The sequence below is a fragment of the Heloderma suspectum genome, chromosome W, assembly GCF_057233095.1.
Source record: "Heloderma suspectum isolate Gila_16-S chromosome W, 16-S_ref, whole genome shotgun sequence".
NCBI lineage: Eukaryota > Metazoa > Chordata > Lepidosauria > Squamata > Helodermatidae > Heloderma > Heloderma suspectum.
The window spans coordinates 66,846,052-66,873,792 of NC_139475.1; the positions used below are offsets into that span (position 1 = coordinate 66,846,052).

Here is a 27,741-nt window from a genome sequence, read left to right on the forward strand (position 1 = left end):
CAACTGGTGTACACAGGCTCGCTGCCTCTGGTACTGGAGGTGGCACAGAGCCATCATTTGAAGACAGTCAAATGTTTCCACTGTGGAAACACTGTGGTCCTCCCTCCGCCCCCGACCAACTTTCCTACAAGGAGACTCATTGCAGTGATGCGTGTTTTGTGGAAAGTTGCAAAGTAAGTATTGGTTACTGTGCTTGAATTTTTAACTCGATGGAAGGCCTTGTCTCATAAAGAGACAGAATCCCCAACTTACAAGCTCAAATTGTTTCTGAAAGAGAGAGAGAGAAAAAATAGGGAAAATTATGGATCAGGAGTCCAGTTGACCCTCAAACAGTACATCCCTACTAAAGAGCAGCACAATTCCAGAGTTTTGCTCAGGATGGAAATTCTTCCACAAAATTGGACTTTTGGGCCAGATCTCTTCCTAACACAGCCTTCCCCGATGGTGCCATCCAGATGTTTTGGCCTGCAACTCCCATCGTCTGTGACCATTGGCCATGCTGGTTGGGCTGATGGGAATTGAAGTCCAAAACTTCTGGAGGGCCCCTTGGGGACAGATGGCCTAGCATAAAGAACTGTTTTTAGAGCCCAGAAAGGCACAGGCCTTGCCCAACACACGCAAAAAAGCCAGAACAATTTGGGCCTTGCTGCGCATGTGCACAGCTCAGATCCTGCCACACATGCACAGCAGTTCCTTTGTGCCACATTCAGCTTGATGTACCATGTTGACCTGCACAAATTGCAGCATCTTGGGAGCACATGCAGGATGGGGGTTCCCTGGAACCTTATGGAGTCAAGTCCCCATTTCAGTTCACCCCCCAAAACCAAGGTCTCTGTCTCCTCCCTTCCTCCCCAGTTCTGGTTCTAACAGAATAAAAGAGCCAACTCATACTTCAGAGCCCTGCAAACTGGGGAATGCCCAGTTAGAGCTGGGAGACCAGCCCACAGCACCAGATGACTGGGTGATTCCAGAGAACTAATCCCACCTCCCCAGGGAGGAATGGATGAATATTTGAGGCTCCTGATAGGGAGCAGATTGCTGATCCATCAAGCCCAGAACTGCCTTCTTTGATCAGCAGTATATAACTATCATGACTAATAGCCATTGCTCAGTCAGTAGAGCACCAGCTTTGCATGTCAAAGGTCCCAGGTTAAATACCCTGTATCTAAAGTAAAAAAAAAGAAAAAAAGGAACAGGTAGCAGGGATTCCAAAGACCTCTGCTGGAGACCCTGGAAAGCCACTACCACTCAGAGGAGAAGATACTGGGACAGATGGTGTGACTTAGGAGAACGCTGCTTCCTTCCTACTGCTGAGCTGTGGTTGCTCTACTGGGCTAACTCTCCCCAATCATGGCTGCCCCAGGGACTTCTCAGTCCTTGTTGGGCCTGAGTGCTCAGTACTTTGCTTTGAAGGACAGTAGTAAAAATGTAACCTAAAAGCCATTGTATGTGCCTTAAGTATAGGGATGTATGAAAGTCACTTACCTTTTTGCGGAATTGACTCACGGTGGGGGAGGAGGCGCTCCGTCCCTCCCCCCGGAATCCTCAACAGTGGGGAGGAGCTCCGGTCCTCCCCCCCAGAATCCTACCCAGCCAGCTCCACTCCGTGGTGGCTCCGCGGAGCAGCCGGCCAGGGCCGTCCACAGCCAGAGTTCCAGCCGCGGACGGGCTGCCGCGGACGCAAATGGCAGCGGTCACGGTGGCCGCAATTTGAGTTCCCTATTTTTCGCCATTTTGTCTTACGTAAATATTTACGTAGGCTATTACGGTGGAAAAAATAGGGGAACACAAATAGCGTAGTGGGCGCTATTTGCGTTACTTTCCCCCCCCCGCCGTAATAGCTTACATAAAGATTTACGTAGACTAGAACGGCGGGAAAAAAAGGAATGCAAATGGCGCCCACTACACTATTTGCATTCCCCTATTTTTCGCCGTAATAGCCTATGTAAATATTTATGTAGGGTAAAATGGCGAAAAATAGGGAACACAAATGGCAGCCGCCATAGCCGCCGCCATTTGCGCTGTTTTCTTGTGGGGTTTTTTGGGTTAGCCGTGATAGGCTACGTAAATACTTACGTAGCCTGTCACAGCTGCAAGGATGCAAATGGCGGCCGCAGCAGCCCGGCCACGGCTGGCCAGGAGACCAACCACCGCCACCGCCGCCGCATCCACCCCAGGTAAGGTCCGTCCCGGGGGGATTCTGCGGGGGGCGGGGGGCAGGAAGCCGTTCCACCACGGATTCCGGGGGGGCAGATTCTAAAGAATCCGGCCTCACTGGAATCCATGGCGGAATTCTCTGCCATCCCTACTTAAGCAGCATGTAGTATTGTAAGAGCTGCGCATGCCTGGAATGAGTGAGCAATAACCCTAAGATAAGGTAGCTAGGCAAACTGCTGGCAACCAATCAAAGTGACACGCTGGCTAAGGAATTCAAGATGAAGTGATAAAACTGTAGCGCGGACGTTGCCCAGGGTCGACTCTGCTTTTGAGTGTGAGCTCCTCTGTCAAACTGTTTGCAAACAATAAAATCGAGTTGGACCCGGCCTGAAGTTGACTCTCCGCCTTGGGGCAAATTGGACTGGCCTCCAGGGGCGACATTAGCAATTTGTGCAACAATCTGGCGAGTAGGCAGGAGTCCCGTTGGACCACCCCGGGGTCGAATGACAAGACCAGCAAAGGTGCCCGTGGGGCGCGCCGGACCGCCTTTGAGGTCTGCCACGGCACTGGAGAATGGGGGCCGGGACACCTGGGAGGTTAAAGGCGTGGACTCCATCGATTGAGTCAACCAGGCTGAACAGGTCCGAAGGGATGGCACTAGGGTGCTGGGCAGAGTAAGTATTTGATTTCCCTTGTGTCTTTCTGTTTGACTTGCCTTTGGAGCGTCTGAGGTTTGTCAGGCTCCATGTATGGTTTTGAACAGAGGTAGGCACAATGGGGTTGGGTAGCTCCCATAAAGAAAACTCCGCAACCCCACTGGGATGCATGCTCAGGAACTTTAGGAAGTTCAAAGGAGATTTTAGAATTAAGATGGCCAAGGGTAAATTGACCTTCTTTTGCCAACTGGACTGGCCAGCATTTGGCCAGACATAGGATCCTTCGATGAAAATCTTGTAAATGCTATATATAAAAATGTGGTGAATGGGATCAATTCCCCTATATTAATCGTTGGTTGAATTGGTGCGGAAAGAATCCCCCTTAGTTACGGAAGTGTAAATGTGTAAATGTGTTACTGGCAAAGGACTGCAGGGGCAAGAGACCCCGGGTGGTGTCTGAATCAAGTAGTGAGATAGATTTGCCTCAAGGAAAGTGAGGTTATTGGCATTTGGATAAGTACTGACCAAAATCCACTGAAGGCGAGAAAAGGTTGAATATAAAGTTAAATATTGTAAAGTCATGATGGTACGCACAGAGGTGAAGCCCAAAGCCCCTGTTCTCCCCGATTCAAGCCCCACGGAAGGAGCTTGAAGATTGGGAGACCCTGCCCAAGGTGCCCTGAGCCCCCCCCATCTTATTCGGTCTGTTAGGTTGGGAGGAGAGGTTGTTGGGGGAGGGAGGGAGGGGGCCCTCCAGAGACAGTTTGTCTGCCACCGTATCCAAGTTTGTTAGAAGAAGCAAAAGCAGTTGAAAAAGTTGCAACTTCTGAAGAAAGAGATTTGTTTGAAGTCTTAAAGACTGTGGCAAAATCAAGAAACAAAGACAGAGCAAGTTCTTAAAATATCAGGGTCTGTGTAAGCTTCTCTCTGTCAGCCTGCTCAGAGCAGAGCCAAGGGGGACTTGCCTAACCCCCCTTCGCCGTGGCTGGTTTATCCTTAGCAAGCAGAGAGGCTGGAAGGTGTCTGTGAGGACCTGACAAAAGAGTGAGATTTGCAAAAAAAAATACAAGAAAAGCATCACAGCTGGAAAGCTGAGCAGCACTGCTCTGTTCTTATCTGTGGAGGAATCTAGAAGAGGTGTAAGGTTACACCTTCCCCATTTGAACTGATGAAGAGACAGAGAGCTTTCTCTTTATGGCCCAAAGCCTTCTTTGTTTAGGTCTATGATTGTTCAGACTTTTGAGAGGCACTCTGCACATGGACTGGAACTTTGGACAGTTAAAGACTTGCCGTGAAAAGTACTGTGAGGCTTGTCATAGCCTTAAACTCCCGTTGTTGTAGATTGTGTGTTTGTTTGTGATCAGCTCAGTGTACAGTTTGATTTGTGATTTCAACACTCAGCTAAAAAGCCGCATTTGACTGAGGGAACTGGGCATGTTTAGCCTTGAGAGGAGAAGACTGAGGGGAGATCTGATAGCGCTCTTCAAGGACATGAAAGGTTGTCAGAGAGAGGAAGGCCAGGATCTCTTCTCCATCATCCCAGAGTGCAGGACACGGAAGAATGGGCTCAAGTGACAGGAAGCCAGATTCTGACTGAACATCAGGAAAAACTGTCTCTGTTGAAGCAATGGCAAACAGCCTAACTTGCAGAGAAGACAAGTAAAGAGTTAAAGCTGGTGCATGGCACAGAGAGTTTGAAACATGATCTGCAGAACAGGCAAGCCAAAAGATAAGTGTGCCTGTTACAAGAGGGGGGCTATAGCAGCCATAAAAAGGGGCAAAGCCCCCGTATGAAGCTTTGACAAAAATATTACCCACTAGAAGCAGACAATTAAAATAAAAAAGGCTTTTCCTCAATTGAAGCAAGCCTTAATATCATCACCTGCTTTAGCCTTATCAGAACCTAGATTATAAAATTTTTAGATGCCTTGATGAAGCCAAATGAAGTAGCTATGGTGCATGTGAGAGCACATGAAAAGAGTGCCATTCCTGAAAAAAGGAACAGGCAATGCTGGCAGCCGCCCTGGGTGAAAATATAAACGGTGGCTTAAAAATACAGAAGCAACCGGGGGCGAGGGGGGCGGAAAAGGAAAGGGCTGACCGGGGCTCGATAAATGTGCGTATTGCTGAGAGAAGAGACATTGGAAGAAAGATTGTCCAGAATTGAAAGAGAAAAGAGACTCACCCTGAAGGCTGCCAAATGCAGGCAGAGTCCTCTGGGGGGGAGTCTAGCTGAAGGGGACCGGGATCTAAGGTCACCACCCTACAAAAAAACGCTCGGGAGGATCCCAAGGTAAAAGTAAGGGTTGGTGGCAGGGACTGTGAGGCCCTAGTAGATACTGGAGCCACATTTTCTATGATCCCTGTGAAGCCCCCGCTCCCCAGCGAGAGAAAGTGAAAGGCATGTAGCTGTAGAAGGAATTGAAGGAAAAAAACTAAATTGCCCGTGTGTAAGCCCCTCCTCATGAAGATTAAAAATAACATACTGGAACATGCCTTTGTAGTTTCATCTGCATACCTGGTTGCCCTCTTGGGGCGGGACTTGTTAACAAAACTGCAAGCTGAAATCTTCTTCCATGATAATCGGATTGTAGTACAGCTGCCAGTAAAGCAGGGCTCAAATTATCAGATGGCCCTTCAAGCAATCAAAATTGTGTCAGAGGCCAAAGGGACTGAGATTTTAGAGAATGTTGATCCATATGTGTGGGCAGACAGAACCCCTGCCCGAGCAAATGCATGACACCAGTTAAAATCTTCTTTAAAAAGGGAGAGCCCTGTGTGTGTGAGGCAGTATCCTCTGAAAAAAGCCACCTGTGCAGGCTTGAAGCCGCTCAGTGAGAAGTTCAAAAATTATGGTTGGCTAATAAAGGGATCATCCCCCTTTAACACCCCAATTTTGGGTGTGCCCGAGGCAGATAGCGCCTCCTTCAGGTTTGTGCAAGACCTGAGAGCAGTGGCTAATTGCCCTTTGTGCCTCAAAAACTATCCAAAGATGCTTGAGCCCCCAGCTCAAATGAGAAGTCGCCCATGCGCTTACTATCCTTTTCAGAGATTTCAAATTGACTTTTCAGAGTTGCCCCAGACTCATGGCTATCGGTACCTGCTAGTAATAATAAAACCAATTGACTGCACCGCACTGTCAGGGTGGAAACTGAGCCGATAGAACCCCAGAGCAGTTCTGATTCTGAGAAGGATCAGCAATCCGTGGGAGAGGAGCCAGCTCATCCCTCACAGGCTCAGCACCTGGCAGAGATTCCTCCTGCCAGCATTCCTGAGATAGATAGTGATCCTAGCAGTGAGAAAGTGCGGGAACAGGGCTTGCTAGACGCTCGACGCAGACGCAGGGAGCGACGAGCGATGGAGGGTGCAGAAAGGAGGCGTAGCGCCCATTTTGCATGCAAGCAACGGCTGCCTCCCATGGACCCAAGGGAAAGAGGGAGGATCTCTCCCTAGCCCATAAGTTCAGGGTCTTCAAGTGACTCTCCTTCAAACGGGGATCAACTGCCTACTCAGAGCATAGGCCACTCTGCTGTTCCTTGCTTAGTTGCTGGTGATTAGCATCTGAAAGAGTCATTAAGCTGTAAAAGGATTAAAGCCTTGAAAAGAATCCTTTCATCTGTGTCTTGAGTTGGCTATTGGAGTCTACTGAAAGAGGCCGCTAGGGCACTCCTGACACGCACAGACAGTAGCCAAGATCCTGTTAAAAAGTAATCCCTAGGCTCTTGTTACCTAAAGAGACTGAATCAAACCAGGGGCCCCATTTTGTTGGACAAGTGACGCAAGTAGTGGCCCAGGCATAACAAACTAACCAGAAGCTACACCCCCCTTGAAAACCTCAATCCACAAGTCAAGTTGAGAAGATGAACCGCACCTTAAAGACAATGCTCACTAGAATGTGTTTAAAGACTAAGTTAAAAGGCCACAGGCCTTGCCAATCACCTTGACTCGAGTACGGTGCACCCCCAAGGGAAGTATTAAATTAACACCCTTTAAACGTTCCATAAGTGCCCACCTCGGATATTACCTATGGCTGACAGCTTAAATGTGAATTTAGAAGTAAGAGTTTTAAGATTCAAGATTATGTTACTGCCTTGCAGTCTGTTTTGTTTTCACAGGTTTGCGACACCGCACCAATCCTGGCCTTTAGACGCTCCAGCGCATAATCTCAATCCCGGTGATTGGGTGCTAATCCAGTCCTAGAAAGATGAACCACCTACCGAGAAGTGGAAGGGTCCGTTTCAGATTCTACTTACCACTCCCATTGCTATAGAAGTTGCTAAAGGGAAGAGGTGGATTCATCACACTGACTAAAGGCATCACCTGCACCGGAGCGGGTCACACCGGAAGCTGACCCACCTGAAGGCAGCCGTTGGAATAATGAACCCCTGGAGGGCCTCAAGTATTTGTTCATGAGAGAGCTTTCTCCTAACGCTTACTCATGTGCATTATTCTCTCCTTCTTAAGTTTAGTTGTCTCAACACTCCCCACTCAAGTAAAAAACAACAACATTAGTTTAAGAGGCATGTTGAGCTCATGTTTAAGCATAATAGAGATGATTTTGCTCTCTATTACAAACACCCATCAACTGTCAGAAACTTTACTTTGTTGCCTGCCTTAATTAGAAAACCACAGGTAGCTCTACAGAGAGAGGGCACTCTCGTTTCAAGGGTTCCTGATGAACTGAACAAAACTGAGTTCCAAAAGTTCAAATTCCAGACTTACACCCAAAAATGTGTTTTTCTTGTCAACATTCTAGTAGCTAGAACAAAGGCGTCCTAGGCCTCACTTGCTGTTTAGAGAAAACCGTCAATGGCACAGTGATAATAGTTTGCGCCTTTAAGTGCGTAGTCCACCGCTGGACCGAAGAGAGTATAAATTTGCGAAAAGCCTTTTGAGGGGGGAATTGTAGTAAAAATGTAACCTAAAAGCCATTGTATGTGCCTTAAGCAGCACGTAGTATTGTGAGAGCTGTGTGTGCCTGGAATGAGTGAGCAGTAACCCTAAGATAAGGTAGCCAGGCAAACTGCTGGCAACCAATCAAAGTGACACGCTGGCTGAGGAATGCAAGCTGAGGTGATAAAACTGTGGCGCGGGAGCTGCCCAGGGTCAACTCTGCTTTTGAGTGTGAGCTCCTCTGTCGAACTATTTGCAAACAATAAAATTGAGTTGGACCAGGCCTGAAGTTGACTCTCCTCTTTGGTGCAAACTGGACTAGCCTCCAGGGGGCAACACTAGTGTTTTGTGCAACAGGACCCTTGCCCAGCCCTGGAGACTCACATGTGCTCCTAGAGTCCCTTCAAGGCATCTTCCCATTGTTCAGAGGACCTGTTGGAGAAGTGGAATGCAAGATGTAGCCACTGGAATCCCTTTCACCCCAAAGGCCAAATTCCATTTCAGAGAAGCTCTTGGGGGCTGCATTCCAGGGGTGGGCAGGGCATATTTGAGCTTCAAGCTCTTCCTGCCAAGAACTCAGCCTTCAGAGAGGCATTTCAACCTTTTGGAATGAGGAAAAACTGCACAAAAGCTGGGAAACCCCACAAAACAATCTGCAGTTGGGGGAAAGGGGAGGAGTCAGGGAAGGGGAGGGGGGAAAGGAAGCTGGTGAAAATGGGAGTTGTTGAGATCCTGCACTTAAGCAGAAAGCCCCATTTTAAATTCAGGATTTTAGGCTGATGTAGAGATGCTCTTAGAACGTGATCCCAGCAATTAGATCTTTATCTATTTTGGGATTCTCACAACTGTCAGCAGGTGTCAGGAACTGTTTTATGAAATGTGTGGGCTTCACTGCCAACCGCCAATGTTGGCCACTTGCCATGAAATTCTGCAAGCAGTTATATCTCCCCTCAGTGGCAGAGAGATCTCTGCTTATCAGCAGAGGGGTGTGGATTCCAGGAATGCATTGTGCAAATATGAACCCTGATATCTGAACACAGGATTCAGGATCTTGAGTGCAGTCATAATTTGGGATTGCTGGGGGGGGGGGGTTAAAGCAAGTTTCTAGATCTCAGTATGGGGCCACGCCTGCTGAAATCTCAAAAGGTGTGTGAGAGAGGGTGGTGGGTGAGGGAGTTCATGAGGGAGGGAGTGCATGGGGTTATGAGGAGCAAAGTAAAACCCTGGCCCAGCAAAATCATTCATACAAAATGCGTGTGTGTAGTTTTTCTCAATTTGTATTGTTTATATGGGTCACAGAGTCCAGCTTCCCTGGCTACAGTACGTTGAAGGAGCCCCTGCCTTGGTGCACTCAAAACACGAAACAATTGTCATCTCCCAAACCCTGCATTTTCAAAGAAAAGACAAGCAAAAATGACCCCTTACTCGTAGTTATATCCAAAACAAGTTGGTTTTGTCTGGAGACAGGTCACACAAGAGATGGCTTCGTACTGATTTATTCCTGCAAAAACACGACGATGGAAAATTTGTTGAAGGAAGCACAAGAGATGGCACGAGGTTTTAAATTATGTGCATGCACATGCCAGTGGAGGCTGGTGGCTCCGATGTCAGTGGGGTAATGAATCTGCTCTGGGTTTCAGTCAGAACCAGTCAGAACTCTAAAGGAGCTATCTCCAGCCTCCACTGGCACGCACATTATGGGAAAGGGTGTAGCACAGTGGGAGAGTATATAGTTTGCATGTGGGAGACCATACAGTTTATTATTGGAGGCACAGTTGTTCCTCCAACAGATAAGGTGATAAGTCAAAAAAGGATTCCGCCATGTTAAATGAAAATCAGGGGGGGAGGGTTATTCTAACCTTAATAAAATCGAAAGGGTTTCACCGATCTTCTTGAAAATTGCGTGGACCAGACAGCAATGTCTATTTTACACAACCTGAAAATTTCAGGAAGATTGGTTAAAGATTGAGGGAGAAAGGGAAGTTAACATAAAAAATAAAATAAATGCTGGGTCATGCAGTTTTGGCACTGAAAACGTGTTGGCAACTGTTTGTGTCCATCATTTGCCAAAAAGCTGGAAGCTAAAAACCATATATCTTTTCCTATTCCCTTTCTATTGTAGTTGGTGGAATAGAATTTATCTCTTTTTAACTCAATTTACTTATTTTTAAAATAATTTTTATTGGTAGAATGAATCCCTATGAGATTTCATAAACTGGCACTCGGAATGTTGAGGAGGGGGAGGGGAGTAACTGTTGTGTAGAGAAAAAGCAGCAGCAGCTAACTCAGTTTCTGGGTCCTCTGCATGTGTATACACAGACAAGCAATCTCCTCAGCATGACCAGACCTTACTGCTTCTGTTTACTGGTCTGCACTCCCAGCTGTTCCCCTTCGTCCTCTGCTCCCCCCTTTCCCCTTAATCATTTGTGTTACTAAGATCTCTTTCTGAATTGAAGTGCTGAGAACAGAGGGCTTAGAAGGAAGCTATGGCATGGAATGGGAGTTGTGGGAAGAGGGCAGGATGGCCCCCATAGGTCGCGTCTAGTGCGGGTCCAATAAAGCCGTAGACACGGGGTAAGGATCCAATTCTGTTTTATTGCTGCAGCAAGGCAGTCTGCCTCAAAACAGAAAAGTGGCCTGGAATGTCTTTGTTCTGAGGTCTTGCTGCGTAAACGAGATGCTCCAACCCATTCTTCCTGGAGGACTGGCCAATTCACCTCTCAAGAAGGGAACCAACACACAGCACGAAGGGCACAACTCAGTTTTATTGTCTCGCGAAACAGATCAGCAGAGGAGCCCTGCTCAAAGCAAAGCTGACAAAGAGCAGTTCTTTCTTCAGCACACTTGTACTTCTGATTTACAACTATGTAGCTATGTGCTAACTTCTGATTGGTCAGGCTAGGAGTAGCTGCCCTGTAAGGAGACCCTTTTCCCTTTTAAGCTAATAACTTGCCCATTAGGTAATGGTCAGGCACTGTGCATGAGGTGCTTCGTTATCTGGTCATGTACTCTTCACGTGGCCAGGAATTTTCCTCTACAGCTGGTTTGCAGGCAAGTATTTTTGTTGTTGTTGTTCAGTCATTCAGTCGTGTCCGACTCTTCGTGACCCCATGGACCAGAGCACGCCAGGCCTTCCTGTCCTGTGCTCTCTCCCGGAGCGTGCTCAAGTTCATATTCATTGCATCCGTGATGCTATCCAGCCATCTCATCCTCTGCCGTCCCCTTCTCCTTTTGCCTTCAGTCTTTCCCAGCATCAGGGTCTTTTCCAGGGAGTTTTCTCTTCGCATTAGGTGGCCAAAATATTTGAGCTTCAGCTTCGGTCTCTGTCCTTCCAATGAGCACTCAGGGTTGATTTCCTTTAGGATTGACTGATTTGACCTCCTTGCAGTCCAGGGGACTCGTAAGAGTCTTCTCCAGCACCACAGTTCGAAAGCATCAATTCTTCGGCGCTCAGCCTTCCTTATAGTCCAGCTCTCACAGCCATACATTACTACTGGGAAAACCATAGCTTTGATTAGACGGACCTTTGTCGGCAAGGTGATGTCTCTGCTTCTTACTATGCTGTCTAGGTTGGCCATAGCTTTCCTCCCAAGGAGCAAGCGTCTTTTAATTTCATGGCTACAGTCACCGTCTGTGGTGATCTTGGAGCCCAAGAAAGTAAAATCTGTCACTGCTTCCATTTCTTCCCCTTCTATATGCCAGGAAGTGATGGGGCCAGATGCCATGATCTTCGTTTTCTTAATGTTGAGTTTCAACCCAGCTTTTGCACTCTCCTCTTTCACCCTCAACAAGAGGCTCTTGAGATCCTCTTCACTTTCTGCCATTAGGGTGGTATCATCTGCATATCGGAGGTTGTTGATAATTCTCCCAGCAATCTTAATTCCAACCTCTGATTCATCCAACCCGGCATTTCTCATGGTGTACTCTGCATATAAGTTAAATAAGCAGGGTGAAAATATGCAGCCTTGTCGTACTCCTTTCCCAATTTTGAACCACGCGGTTGTTCCATGTCTGGTTCTTACTGTTGCTTCTTGACCCTCGTACAGGTTTCTCAGGAGACAGGTAAGGTGGTCTGGTACTCCCATCACTTTAAGAATTTGCCACAGTTTGTTGTGATCCACACAATCAAAGGCTTTAGCGTAGTCAATGAAGCAGAAATAGACATTTTTCTGGAATTCTCTTGCTTTCTCCATGATGCAGCGAATGTTGGCGATTTGATCTCTAGTTCCTCTGCCTCTTCGAAACCCAGCTTGTACTTCCGGTAGTTCTCGGTTCGCATACTGCTGAAGCCTAGCTTGTAGGATTTTGAGCATCACCTTGCTGGCATGTGAAATGAGCGCAATTGTGCGGTAGTTTGAACAGTCTTTGGCGTTGCCCTTCTTTGGAATTGGAATGTAAACTGACCTTTTCCAGTCTTGCGACCATTGCTGAGTGTTCCAAATTTGTTGGCATATTGAATGCAGCACTTTAACAGCATCATCTTTTAGGATTTTAAATAGCTGAGGTGGAAGACTGTCATCTCCGCTAGCTTTGTTGTTAGTAATGCTTCCTAAGGCCCACTTGACTTCTCTCTCGAGGATGTCCGGCTCAAGTTCAGTGACCGCACTATCATGGCTATCAGGGACATTCAGATCTTTCCTGTATAGTTCTTCTGTGTATTCTTGCCACCTCTTCTTAATCTCATCTGCTTCTGTTAGGTCCCTGCCTTCTTCGTCCTTTATCATGCCTGTCTTTGCACAAAACGTTCCCTTGAGATCTCCAGTTTTCTTGAAGAGATCTCTAGTCTTTCCCATTCTGTTGTTTTCCTCGATTTCTTTGCATTGTTCATTTAAGAAGGCCTTCTTGTCTCTCCTTGCTATTCTCTGGAACTCTGCATTCAGTTGGATATATCTTCCACTTTCTCCTTTGCTTTTCGCTTCCCTTCTTTCCTCAGCTACTTGTAAAGCCTCATCAGACAGCCACTTGGCTTTCTTGCATTTCTTTTTCTTTGGGATGGATTTCGTTGCTGCCTCCTGAACAATGTTACGGACCTCCGTCCATAGTTCCTCAGGCACTCTGTCTATCAGGTCTAATCCCTGAAATCTATTCCTCACCTCCACTGTATATTCATCAGGGATATGATTTAGGTCATACCTGAAAGGTTTAGTGGTTTTCCCTACGTTCTTCAATTTAAGCCGAAATTTTGCAAGAAGCAGCTCATGATCTGAGCCACAGTCAGCTCCAGGTCTTGTTTTTACTGACTGTATGGAGCTTCTCCATCTTTGGCTGCAAAGGACATAATCAATCTGATTTCGATATTGACCATCTGGTGACGTCCATGTGTAGAGTCGCCTCTTGTGCTGTTGGAAAAGAGTGTTTGCTATGATCAGCATGTTCTCTTGGCAAAACTCTATTAGCTTTTGTCCTGCTTCATTTTGTACACCAAGGCCATGTCTGCCTGTTATCCCGGTGATTTCTTGACTTCCTACTTTAGCATTCCAATCCCCTATGATGAAGAGGACATCTTTTGTTGGTGTTAGTTCTAGAAGGTGTTGTAGGTCTTCATAGAACCGATCAACCTCAGCTTCTTCGGCCTCAGTGCTTGGGGCATAGACTTGAATTACTGTGATGTTGAATGGTTTGCCTTGGATTCGTACTGAGATCATTCTATCATTTTTAAGATTGTACCCCAGTACTGCTTTTCCCACCCTTTTGTTGACTATGAGTGCTACTCCATTTCTTCTAAGGGATTCTTGCCCACAATAGTAGATATGATGGTCACCTGAATTAAATTCGCCCATGCCTGTCCATTTTAGTTCGCTGATTCCCAAGATGTCAATGTTCAATCTTGCCATCTCATGTTTGACCACCTCCAGCTTACCTTGATTCATTGATCTGACATTCCAGGTTCCTAAACAATATTGTTCTTTACAGCATCGGATTTTCTTTTCACCACCAGACACATCCACAGCTGAGTGTCCTTTCGGGTTTGGCCCAGCCGCTTCACTCTTTCTGGCGCTACTTGGAAATACCCTCTGCTCTTCCCCAGTAGCATATTGGACACCTTCCGACCTGAGGGGCTCATCTTCCGGCATCATATCTTTTAGCCTTGTGATACGTTCCATGGGGTTTTCTTGGCAAGAATACTGGAGTGGGTTGCCATTTCCTTCTCCAGTGGACCACATTTTGTCAGAACTCTCTGCCATGACCTGTCCGTCTTGGGTGGCCCTGCACGGCATAGCTTATGGCTTCACTGAGTTACGCAAGCCCCTTCGCCACAACAAGGCAGTGATCCATGAAGACCCTAACCCTAACCCTAACCCTAACCCTAACCCTAACCCTAACCCTAAGTAGTTATACAAGGCAGCATACAAAGCATCTCCTACGCATGGGTATCACACTTAAAAGTGCTTACAAGTTTCTGATCAGCTTCAGGTTAGCAACTAGGCAGACTCAAAGTCTAAGTGGATGTGGCAGCACAGCCAACGCCTTTAGGCAAAGTTCCAGCTCACTCACATACTTCAAAGTGATATACTGTTCAGCACTTTTCCATGATCTCAGGCTCTGTAAGGTCTTTAAAGAAACAGAGGCAAGCACACAAGTAGGTTCTGGCTTATCTCAACAGTGTGAAACTTTGCTTCACAAGCAGGCCTGTCTTTCATTGAGGGCACAAAGTTTTGCTGCCTGGAGTTTGAGAAGCAGGCAGTCGTGCTGACAAAGCTGTGGTCAAGCCATGGAACAATGGAGCAGTATGAGAAAAGGCTATGTTTGTTACTCCCTGCAGCTAGCAGCTCCACAAGTCTGGAGTGTTGCCATGTACCCCGATAAGGCCTAGAGTAACACCAGCTGCCTAAAACAATGAGAAACTGTCCTTGCAGGTTTCTGCCCCTCCCCCCATGTCATTCAGAACCAAATTTTCCAGTTAGCAACTACAGAAAGAGCCAATCAAAAAGCAGAAAATTGAGTGCTGTCAGGGGGTTAAAGAAAGCAACAGCACCCTGTGAAAAAGACAGGGGCCATGTTTGGTCCCACCTGGCTTGCTTGATTTTTACCTTTTGCTTAAGTCTGAACTTTATTAGCAGACTTTGATTTGTTTTCAGAGCTTTTTTCGTTCTTTCCTCCCTTTTGGGAGAGAAGAGTCCTCTTTTCTCTTTTGAACATGTTTTCTCTTGGCTTTGAGACAATTTTGGGCTATCTTTCCAGAAGCCATTTTCTCTAATCCAGGCACCTAGCACCTGAGTAGCTTGGTGTAGTTTTTGCCTGCTATTTCATTTCACTCACTGGTGAATAGGGATGTACAAAAGTCACTTACCTTTCCGCGGATTATGTTGATGGTGGGGGGGAGGCGTTCCGTCCCTCCCCCCGGAAACCTGGCCGGCTGGCTCCGCTCCATTGCCACCGCTGTTTGTGTCCCTGCAGTCAGCCATGATAGGCTACGTAAATGTTTACGTAGCCTATCACGTCTGACTTAAACAAACAAACAAACAATGCATGTACGCAAATGGCGGCGGCCACGGCCGCCGCCATTTGCATTCCTTATTTTGGCACGTCTTAGTCTACATAAACATTTACGTAGACTAAGATGGCGAAAATAAGGGGAACGCAAAAAGCGTAGACGTGGCGGAATTCTCTGACATCCCTACTGGTGAAGCATGGGCTTCACAACACTTTTCAATTTAAAATATTGTCTTCACTCTCTACCTAGATTAATTTTCCCTACCTGGACTTTGCTGACTTCTACACTCTGGATTCTAGGAGAGGTCTCTTTCAACCTTCCCACGGGTCCACGAAAGCCTGGTCTTCAGATCTCTGCTTCGGATCTGCAGAGGTAGCTATACCTTCCTCTTAATCCTCCCCCCCCTTCCTTTTCTCTAAACGTTTGGACCATACTGCTATATATCTGAAAGCTTCAAATACTGCATTTAACTACTTTGGATTGGTGGAAGTTTAAGTACAGCTAACTACAATTGAAACCACTGCTGGGCTTACTTGGGCCTACTAACATTGTGTGTGTGTGTGTGTTTAATAGGCCAGTTAAGGCAAAACCATGTTGTCTCAGCTTCTTAGCGCCTACATGGCAGATTCCTCACAAGCCTAAAACTGCTCTCTCAGTTTCTTCCGTACTAAAGAAGAAACTGCTAGGACAGTAGAGATAAGTTATCTTGTTTGCACAGCAACTCACCCCACACCTATGAATCATTGTGCTTCCAAAATAATTGGGTCATAAATCCTGGAAAAGTTGCAGGGCTCCGAGAGAGGAAGCCGGGGCTGGTGGTTCAGTAAAAGTTCAGTTGACAATGAGCAGACATGCGCGCTGGGCTTGGCTGATGTCACTTATTTAGCCACACTATGATTATAAATGTAACTGGGGAGTGTTGACCTGCGCTGCCTCTGTGTTGGCAGAGCTGCCTTCGTTGTACACGAATCAACTCGAGTTGGATCTTACCTGTGTGTCCAGAGCTTAATTGGAGGGCAGCTGGGCACGGACCTCCGAGTCCAGTGTTGGACTTTTACCACAATTCTGGCGAGCTAGACAGGAGAGGCCAGCTTTGCTGCGCAATCACACCTAGGGATGTCAGAGAATTCTGCCACAGATCTTGGTGAGGCCGAATGCCAGTGCATTCGGCCCCCCGAAATCTGTGGCGGAACGATCTGCTACCCCCCCACCCCCCGCAGATCCCCCCGGGACGAGACTTACCTGGAGCAGATGTTCCGGGCGGCGGTGGCTCCGGCAGCAGAGGCTGCTGGTCTTCCGACCGGCTGCCGCTGCCACCATTTGCAGTCTTGTTGGGGTTTTTTTTTTTTTTTACAGAAATATAATAGGCTACGTAAAGACTTATGTAGCCTATCACATCCCAGTTAAAAAACAAACAAACGCGTACACAAATGGCAGCAGCTACAGCCGCCGCCATTTGCGTTCCTTATTTTTCTCCATCTTAGTCTACGTAAATATTTACGTAGACTATTACAGCGAAAAGAAAGGGGAACACAAATAGCATAGCGGGCGCTATTTGCGTCCCTTTTTGATTCACCGTTTTAGCCTACGTAAATATTTACCTACACTAAAACGGCGAATCAAACAGGGACGCAAATAGCGCCCACTACGCTATTTGCGTTCCCCTTTCTTTTCGCTGTAATGGTCTACATAAATATTTACGTAGACTAAGACGGCGAAAAACAAGGAACACAAATGGTGGCCGCCGTAGCCGCCGCCATTTGCATATGCGTTTGGTTTTTTTTTTTACCCAGAGCCCTCCACGGCCGGAAATCCGGCTGCAGACAGCTCTGGCCTGGGCCTGGCCGGCTGCTCCGTGGAGCCGCCACGGAGCACAGCCGGCCGTCGAGGATTCCGGGGGGGAGGACCGGATCGCCTCCCCCCCATCAAGGATTCTGGGGGGAGGGACAGAACGCCTCCCCCCCCCACCATGAACATAATCCGCGGAAAGGTAAGTGACTTTCGTACATCCCTAAGATTCACACCCCACTCGGATGCCTGAACAACCCAGCTGGCACTAGGTGAGTTCACCTTGGGGTCTTCTTGGACAGGTGGGACAGGTGTGCTTCAAAACCAAGGCCAACTCCATGTAGGGTACGATTCACTGGTGAAAAAGGGTGAGACCCCTTGGTTGGTTTCCATTGTTTAAGGTGATGTCCATTAAGTATTGAAAGGTATATACAGGACAGCCTTAACTGGTTGAAAGAGACAAAATGGGTAGGGGTCGGAGTGTCCTGACGGGGTAATCTCTGGATGTTATGCTTAAGCAATGGAATACTCGGCCAAGCATGTCTGGTTTGAGTAAAAAGCGCTCGGTTCTGTTGTGCACAGAAAAATGGCCAGTTCTTAGCCACTCATGGCCACCCGAAGGATCCTTCAACCAAAACATCTTAAGAGATCTCCACCTTGTTCTAGAGGACAGGGTGCCCGAAAACATGGATTATTGGTTTCTCTGGGCTGACATGGCTGAGAAAAGGCAGGCAAGAAGTAAAGCAGTGTTCCTCACGAGTATACCATCCGCGCTGCCTCCGCTGCCTTGTCCGCTGCCTCCCTACCTAGAGAACCAGGATCTGGCGCCATCCCAAGGGATATATCCAGCTACAAACCAAACTCAAAGTGTCTGCACACAAATGGGTCAAATAGGGGTTTTAAACGCCTACCCCGACCCCTGTCCCCCGTTAAATCTGAATGATGCAGCCGATTGGACAGTCGTGACTCAGTACCAAGAATGGATGCGCACTGTTCTACAACAAATGGGTCAGGAAACTGTAAACTGGTCTAAGGTGCAGGCTGTGACCCAAGAAAAATCAGAATCCCCCGCTGATTTCCTGGTTCGTTTGACTCGCGCTCTGCGCATGTATGGGAGCATTGACCCTGATGAGGCAAGGCATGCTGCCTTGATAGTAGGTATGTCTGTGGAGCAAGCCACTCCTGATATTCAGAAGTATTTCAGGGAACACCAGCCAGGGTGGCAGGAAAATGGTGTGGAGATGTTGACAATAGCAAAGCATGTGTTTGATGGAAGGGAGAAGAAGGCGCAGAAGGAATGGAAGAAAGAGTTAGAGGCAAAGTTGTTGGCAGCAGCCCTTACAGGAACAGGGTTCCCGGGGTGTGGCCGAGGGAGAGGACGGGAGTTTGGTCGTGGATGTGGTCAGGGAGGACGTGGTAGCGGAGCAAGTGCAGGGACAAATGAGGGAGGACAGAGAGGTGGGTACAGCCAGGACATGTGCCATTATTGCAAGCAACCTGGTCATTGGAAAAATGAGTGTCCCCAGAAGGGGAATCAAAGGCAAGAAGGTCAGTGGACTGGGCAGGGGCAAGGGCAAGGGCCCGCCACTTAGCAGGGAGCAGAAAGTGTTGGAACGTCGGAATGACGGGTAGAGGGAGGTCTAGAGTTGGTTGGGAGCGAGAGTCAAACCCCAAACAGCTGGAAATTGAAATTGGCAAAACCTTTTCTGACCCTAAACATAAATGGGAAGCCTTATGACTGTCTTCTTGACACCGGCGCTGCAAAAAGCATCCTTGCCCCTTCCTGGTTCCGGAGAAATGGGAATTGATGGGAAATTATCCACCGTTCCCTTGAGTCAACCAGTTACAGTTAAAATTGGTCCTTTTGCATCAGATCATTCCTTCCTGATGATGTCAAAAAGCCCAGTGAACCTCTTGGGAAGGGACCTGCTGGCAAAGTTAAATGCTTCTATCAGTTGCAGCGGAGATGGGCTCTATCTTCCTCCAATGTCATGGCTTTTTTGGAGGAGGCCAGTTCCCAACAGACACAGATCTGCCGGAGGAGCTCAGAGGGCTGCCATCTGAGTACTGGGTGGAAGATTCGGGTGAAGTTGGTCTGCTAAAATCTGCCGCTCCTGTAAAAATTACTGTCCATACTGACATGGCCCCCCCACGGGTGAAGCAATATCCCATGTCATTGGAAGCTGGAGAATGCGTTGGGAAACTAATTGAAAAACCCTTAAAACAAGGTGTCTCAGTGCAATGTTCTTCGCCCTGTAACACCCCAATTCTGGCTGTCAAAAGGAGGGTGGAGCCAGGACAGCCCCCCAGTTACCGCATGGTGCAAGACCTCAGGCTAATGAATAAATTTGTGATCCCAAGACATAATGTTGTCCCAAATCCCACCACCATAATATGCAGCATCCCTGCAAGTGCACGTATGTATACAGTATTAGACCTGATATTTTACTCTGTGCATGCTCAGAGGAAGATGGCAAAATTGATTCAGTCGTATTGGTTAACGCTCTAGGCGAAAGAGGACATCACATTGCAAGGAGGAAGTTGCCGTGGTGTAAGTCTGAGGCTGAATATCTGGGACACATTCTGTCTTGTGCAACCAGAAAGTTGTCTTGCAAACGTGTGCATGCCATGACAAAAATGAATGCCCCCTCCACCAAAACCCAGGTCAGAGCCCCGTTGGGCATGTTGGGGTATTGCAGAGCTCGGATCCCTGGCTTCTCTGAAATTGTGAAGCCATGGTTAGAGAAGACAAAGGCTGCAGCCCCAGAAGAGTGTGAGTGGACGAGGCTCGACTCCCAGGCTTGGGAACAAGTGAAGACTCCCTTGTATCTGCTCCAGCTTTAGGTCTCCCAGATTATACTAACCCTTGTATTCTGTTTGTACATGAGAAACGTGGTGCAGCTTCTGGGGTGCTCTCTCAAAATTCTGGACCTCATAGGAGGCCAGTGGGGTATTACTCTGGGCAATTAGACAGCGCTGCGAAAGGCTGTGCCTCTTGTGTGCGCAGTGTTGCAGCCGCAGCACTCACCGTTGAAAACGTCCAAGACATTGTACTTGGTCACCCTTCGCAACTCTGGGCACCCCATGCAGTATCCGCTTTGTTAACCCAGCGGAATACCCAGCATTTTTCCAACGCCCGTTATACCAAATACGAGACTTTGTTGCTCCAAACCCCGGAATTAACTATTTCACGGTGTACCGTGTTAAACCCCGCAACTCTTATGCCTGAGCAAGATCCAGATCTCCCGTTTGACTGTAAAGCAGTTATTCGTGAAGTGCGAATGCCTAGAGAGGATCTGAAGGACACACCTTTGCAAGGTTCTGCATTCACTTGGTTTGTTGATGGGTCTTCCAGGCTGGTGGGTGGAACCCGTAAGACAGGCTGTGCAGTAGTGTCAAACACAGGAGTAATTGACTCTGGACCCCTGCCAGGACATAAAAGTGCACAAGCCGTGGAACTGACTGCTTTAGCCAGAGCTTGTGAAAAAGCAGGAGAGAGATCTCTGGCTGTCTACACCGATTCTAAATACGCCTTCGGAGTTTGTCATGCTACAGGTGCCCTAGGGAAAAAGTGAGGATTCATCACAGCAGCGGGGAAACCAACTTCCCCAGGTATACATCCGATGGCTGAGCGGGTGGTTTCTGCCTGCCCGCGGTGTGTGAAGGAGAATGCAAAAGCCTGGGCCCCAAGGCAGAAGGCCATGGGTGCAACAGTTATTTGAATCCATCCAGATTGATTTCGCTCATTTGCCCGAAACACAAGGGTTCCAGTGGCTGCTAGTCATTGTAGATGAATGATCGGGATGGGCGGAGGCTTTCCCCTGCAGGAAAGCCACAGCCCTAGAGGTGGGGAAACATTTGATGAAGGACATTGTCCCGAGATTCGGCCCGCCTCGGCGTGTGTTCTCAGATCTGGGGTCACATTTTACCGCTGCACTAACACAGGCCCTGTCAAAGTGCTTAGGGGTCACCTGGCATCTCCGCACCCCCTACCGCCCCCAAAGCGCTGGGCAAGTAGAAAGAATGAGTGCCACTCTCAAAAGGAGGCTGGCTAAGATCTGCAAAACTCCCACCTCACCTGGCCTACTGCGCTTCCTCCAGCCCTACTATCAGTAAGGACCATCCCACGACAGCCCATCGCTCTGTCTCCTTATGAGGTTTCATTTGGAAGGCCTCCACCGATCGGCCGAGGATGGGCTGTTCCTCAGGTTACACTGCTAGGAGGGGATGAAGACTTAACTGCTGATACTGTTCAGCTGCAGGGCCAGTTCCAACGTATCCGCAGACACGTGGGCGACGTGCAACCACTGCCCCTTGATGTGCCAGCTCATCCATTCCTACCCGGAGACGAGGTCTACATTCGCGCATGGGCAGCCGAAGGCCCCCAAGAACGCTGGACCGGTCCCCATCTTGAGTTGCTGACCGCTCACACAGCAGTAAAGGTGAAAGGGAAGCCCGCTTGGATCCACTGCGCCCATTGCGCCAGGGGTCCGTCAAAAGGCTCTTCTGATCCTGCACTTGCAGCAGGGCGTGAAGGTGAGGACCACGCACAGCAGGGGAACAGCACCGCTAGCCTTTCTCCGGACCCTGTGGACGAAGCAAGGCCAGAAGCAGAAGCAGAGGAGGAACGGGCTCATCACGCAAGTACTGACCTGTCTGTCTTTTCGCAACTCACACATGCAGCGAACCACTGGGAAGCTGCACACGCCCCATGGTCTGACGGGGCTCGGTCAGCTCTGCCAGACTATCTGAGGGTCCACCCACAACCTCAGTGGGTGATCGAACATTATGACCAGCAGGATCAACCTTTAAAACTTAAAATCAAAAGAAAGTAATAAAAATCGATCCTATGTGGGGATACTGGGCAATAGTTGGATTTGGGTTGCTAGCAGGGTAAGCGTTGCGGCGTGCATGTTGGAGAAGAGCTTGCACTGGCAGAACGTTTGGACGTGTTGTTTTCATGTGCCTTCTATCTTCTTGTATCGGTAGTCCTCGAGTGCCAGTATTGCAGACTGATCCTTCCCCAAGTAGCGTTCTGGGTATCACTCAGAGCATCCAACAAACCTTTGCTCTTTCAGACTGTTGGATGTGCTTGGCGGCCTCTACGGCTACCTCGGCTCCAACGCCCTGGGAGGCCAAACCTTGGAGCGCAGCTAACTTGGCAACCCCCTGGTTCCCTTGAAGTCAGATACAGCACTTGGAAGGATTTGGGGCTTCCAAATGCTCACACCTGGTGGTCTGTCATTCCTACATTGGGAACATTCCATTTGAATAGCAGCCATAAAGATGGACCGTTTGGGGGTAAGTCCAGCTGTCTTTGAGCCCAGTACAGTAGCACGAGATTTGACATCTCTCACCAGGAGACTTATGGCAGTAGCTGAAGTGTTTGCCAGTCATGCTGCAGATGCCTTGGGCCTGGTTGCTACTCAGATGACTCAAATGCGGGAAGCCATCATCCGGAACAGAATGGGTTTAGACTATCTGCTGGCAGCTGAGGGCGGCCTGTGTGGGAAACTTCATTGGTCTGGCTGTTGTCGAAAGATGGATGAGATGGGAAAACTGTAAAACAGTGGGCAGCAGACGTTAGGGAAGTAGCGCATGTACCTGTACAAGCCTGGAAAGGATGGAATCCTGTAGACTGGCTACCCGGATGGCTCCCAAACCTCGCCTGGTTGAGGCAAGGCTTTCTCGTTGTGTTGGGCATTCTTTTTGTGGTATCGTTCTTACCCTGCATCTTCGCGTGCTTCACGTCTTGTATAAGAAGACAAGTTAGCCAGCAATTCCGTGCTACGTATCAAGGCTTGCCACAGGAAGAGGTAGAAAATTGGAAAGAACCGCTGAAGCAGTGGGCTGACGGCACTCTCTAGGTGATCCAGTATGAAGAATTCAGCTCCTATTGGATCAAATGAGGGAATGTGCAAGGCAAAGCCATGTCGTCTCGGCTTCTTCGCGCCTACGTGGCAGACTCCTCAAAGGCCTAAAACGGTTGTCTCTGTTTCTTCCGTACTGAAGGAGAAACTGCTAGGACAGTAGAGATAGGTTATGTTGTTGGCACAGCAACTCACCCCACACCTATGAATCATCGTGCTTGCAAAATAATTGGGTCATAAATCCTGGAAAAGTTGCAGGGCTCCGAGAGAGGAAGCCGGGGCTGGTGGTTCAGTAAAAGTTCAGTTGACAATGAGCAGACATGCGCGCTGGGCTTGGCTGATGTCACTTATTTAGCCACACTATGATTATAAATGTAACTGGGGAGTGTTGACCTGCGCTGCCTCTGTGTTGGCAGAGCTGCCTTCGTTGTACACGAATCAACTCGAGTTGGATCTTACCCGCATGTCCAGAGCTTAATTGGAGGGCAGCTGGGCACGGACCTCCGAGTCCAGTTTGGGACTTTTACCACAGGCCTTAGCAAGAGTTAAACTGTAGTGTATTTTGCATAGTGTGCACATGTATTTTCTTTGTAATCATTGCATGTTTCGCATTTTACTTCTGTATATGATGTTCTTCTGCATTTAATTTTCGTTATAAACCATTCATATCTTAAGACTTTTCATGTGGCATGATTTCATTTAACAACTTAAAAGGGTATTTGCTGTTTTTCCGCTTAAGTTTTTAAATATATTTTCAAACATATTGAACTTTTAGATAGCTTTTTAGATAGCAGGGATCTTATCGGGACCAATGCTTTTCAACTTGTTCATAAAGACAGTGTGGTGTAGTGGCAAGAGTGTTGGACTAGAACCTGGGAGATCTGGGTTCTAGTCCTCACTTGGCCATGGAAGCTCACTGGGTGGCTTTGGGCACTCACTGACTCTGAGCCTAACCTACCTCACACAATTGTTGTGAGGGTGAAATGGAGGAGGAGGATGCCCATGGAAGCTGCCTTGGGTTACTTGCAAGAGGAAAAAGGGCAGGATATACATTTAATAATAACAAATGTAGTAGTAGTAGTAGTAATAATAAAAATGATCTGGAACTAGGACCAAGCAGCAAGGTGGCCAAGTTTGCTGATTACACCAAATTATTTAGGGCAGTTAAAACAGAGAGGGATTGTGAAGAGCTCCAAAAGGATCACTCCATAGTGGAAAAATGGACATCAAAATGGCAAATGCAGTTCTATGTAAGCAAGTGTACAGTGATGCACATTGGGGGGGAAATCCCAGCTTTACTTGTATGCTTGTGACTGACCAAGACAGAGATCTTGGGCTTATGGTTGACAGTTTGATGACAATGTCAACCCAGCGTGCTGTGAAAAAAGGCACATTCCATGTATTCCAAGGCATAATTAGGAAAGGAATCGATTTCGCTGAGGGGATGGGAAAATGCTGCAAGGCACTGAAGTTTCAATACACTCTTAAAGTCTCGTGTCCTCCCCCCCCCCCGCCCCAATCCATGACTTTCTGGTTCAAGTCAGGCAAATACTGTATAAGGAGAATAATTTCACATCTTCTCAGGGCAATTTCTGTGGATGCAAACAAAAAGAAAGGTGCAAACTTCCCAGTTACACAGGATTCTTTGTACAACAGAATCTGAAGTACTCCCAGCGTTCCCCAACCAGCCTGTCAGTAGGAACAGTGTCACTTCCCCCTCTCATCTCCCTCAGCACAGCCTGCTGGAATGGAATTTTTAGGCCACCTTTAAAGGTAGAACTTATAAGGGTGGAACGTACAGGATAGAAAAATGCAAAACTATATAAATGGACATTAAAAAAATTTATTTTTGAAATTATCTATTTCTACAAGAAAATGGTGCTGATTCTGAAGTAAATGTGCTCAGGATCAGGATAGCAGAAGCAAATTCCATTTTATTTCTGCAGTCATAGTTGTGATATAATTTAAGGGAGCAATCCTATGGCCGCTAGTCAGCAGCTAGACAGCCCATAGGATACGTCAGTTCCCTGAGAACTGATCTCCCCCACCACCACACACAACACATACCCCTTGGGGAGACATTTGCTTTTCAAAACCCAAGGAAATTAAATAATCAAAAAACCTGTGGGACCAGATGATAAGGTTATCTCATGTTGGTCCAAACTCCAGAAAGACAGGAAATTGGAAGCTTAGGCTGATGCCTCAACAGATGTGCCCCATGATCAGTGATGATGTGTGCAATGTCACAAATTGTGCTTGCTTACAACTTACCCTCCATGCAACCACACTTTTCCTGGGTCTTTCAGTCCCAAATCCAGATTGGGAGGATGAAGTGTCTGGGACCAGCAAAGATGCTCCACGTTGTCCTGGTCCTGTATTGCCTTATGAAGCATATGAGCCTTACTGTATTGCTAGAGGAATCCAACTGTGAGGTGGCTCACACCTTCATTCTGTGAGTCGACCAATTTATTGGGTGAGAGATGGGTGAACTTGGTAGTGTGTAGGTGGGGAACATAATGATTTTGGGCAGAAATCAGTTGCTACATTTATTAAATTGAAGTATGCTTGTAGAACAGTGCCTTCTCCCTACTAAAAGTTACTCACAGAGACTTACATAGAATATGAAGTTAGACAATTGAACTCACAAACCTGAACCCATACATCTTTTCTGGGGTGAAGTGATATTGGGAAGATGCTGCCTGAAACAAGTAAGTAGTGTGCTGGAAGAGGGTGTTTAAGCCTTCCACTAATCACAGGGCAAGTCAGATAAGGCATCAGCCTTAGCTTCCAATTTCCTGGCTTTGTGGAGTTTGGACCAATGTGAGATAGCCTCATCATCTGGTCTTTTAAACCGGCAGGTTTTTTCATGGTTGAATATTAAATAAGTTCTTGGCTGGTTTGCTCTCTGTGGGGTGTTGGCCAAGTCCATCTACTCAGCCTAATCTACCTCGCAGCACTTCTGTGAGGTTAAACAGGAATAACCCCCATATATGCTGCCCCAAACTCATGAGAGAAATACTAATATAAGACAGTTTAAAAAAAAGGTAATTGGGCAAAGACCAATTTGTAAGCTGATCCTATGGATATTTGCTTCTGAAGTAAGTCCCATTCACTCAGGTGGGCTTCAGTCCCTAGTAAACCTGTTTTACGACTGCAGCCTTGAATGCAGCAGTACTTACTCAGCAAACACGCATTAGACTGCAGTGTGAAAGTGTGACCATAAACACACTTACCAGGGAGGATGCTGCATTGAACACAGTGGGACTTACTTCTGAATAAACATCATAAAGTAAAATAAAAACCCCAAAGAGAAAAAAAAGACAGTACAATAAAAACTGACAGATGCAGCAGATAAAACAGAGACATTGGACAAAACTTACGCATCCGATAAGACAAACGCCTGCCTAAACAAGAGCCTTTTTGCCTACCAAGCCTCCTGGGGCAAGGTGTTCCACAAGTTAGGTATGGCCATAGCTAAGGCCCTTTCTCTTGTCCCGATCAACTGCATTTCCACCATAGTCGGGATATAGGGAAGCGTCTTTCCATCAGATCTTAGGCTGACAGCTATGGGGTCTCTAAGGTACCCTGGACATAAGCTGTTTAGGGCTTTAAACATCATCACCAAGACTTTAAAACAACACCGACACTTTAAATGTCATCACCAACACTTTAGGGCTTTAAACATCATCACCAACTGTGAAGGACTGCTGGGACTAGTCCTAATGTCCTTGCAAGGTAGGACAGGCCAAACCTGGCCTCAAATCCCCAAAATAACCCAGTAGCCTCCCACCCAGGCCAATAGGCACTGAAATTAGCACTGAAGTTATGCAGCAAGAACCACACCAACTTGGAGTTGGATAAATGTTTATTGAAGGGAAAAGGGGCAGTAGGGAAGGGAAGGGTAGAGGTGGTAGGTTGTACAGAAGATTACCAGCTGAAATACCTCAAACAAGAAAAACCCAAAAATACCCAGAGCCTTTGTGCACACCCCCAAGCAAAACAACAAAGCTAGCTAGTCTATCCTATACATACCAAAGTATGGGCCTCCCAGGATAGCCTCCAGCCATCAGCACATCCAAGAACCATCAGCGCAAAGGGAGATGACCCACCTTGACCTCAGCCCCCTTTTTAAGGCCCAGCCCTAGCAACTCAGGACAGATTTCTTGTAGCCAATCAGTAGCTCAGCCCCAGGGTGGACAACCCTCACCCCAGAAGAGGCAGGAGCTTCCCATCAGACTCAGATATTACCTCTTTCCCAGTTAACGCAGGCTGAGCATGGCCTTGAGCAGTAGGGCTGAGGAGCTTCTAGATAACACCCAGCTCCAGGTGGTTGCCTCAGACGTGACACCCCGGCCTATTCTCATGGTGGAAAGCAGGTCATCATTCTTGACACCAACACTTTTAATTGCGCCTGGAAACCCAGTGGTAACCAGTGCAGCCCTTACAGGTCAAGTGTGCTACGATCCCAAAGGCCAGGTGCACAACCTTTTCAGTCTTGAGGGCAAAAGCTGATGTTGGTGGGGGGTTGGTGGCTGCATATGTGTGTATGCACATGTCTCCCCACACACACACACACACACACACACACACATATATAGAGATGGAGTAGCCCCATATAGAGTGGGTTGAAATAATTCAACAGCTGAGTCATGTGTCACCAGGGCTTCACACAGCTGAGTGGGGCAAAGACTCTCCTGGTTACAACCAGCACCTGAACATCCAGGTGCAAAGCCAAGTCCAGAAGCACCCCCCAAACCACAGACCTGATTCTTCCAGGGGAGTACTACCCATCCAAAACAGGTTAAGAACTTAGCAAGAGCCCTGCTGGAGCAGACCAAGGGTCCATCTAGTCCAGCATTCTGTTCACACAGTGGCCAACCAGCCGTCGACCAGGAACCCACAAGCAAGACATGAGCGCAACAGCACCCTCCCACCCATGTTC

At 47.7% G+C, this 27,741-nt stretch overlaps 1 pseudogene; it reads right to left on the bottom strand.

The window, feature by feature from the left end:
- Nucleotides 1-663: 663 nt before the first annotated feature.
- Nucleotides 664-27,741, bottom strand: part of LOC146334128 (izumo sperm-egg fusion protein 4-like) — a 47,089-nt pseudogene continuing 20,011 nt past the window's right edge.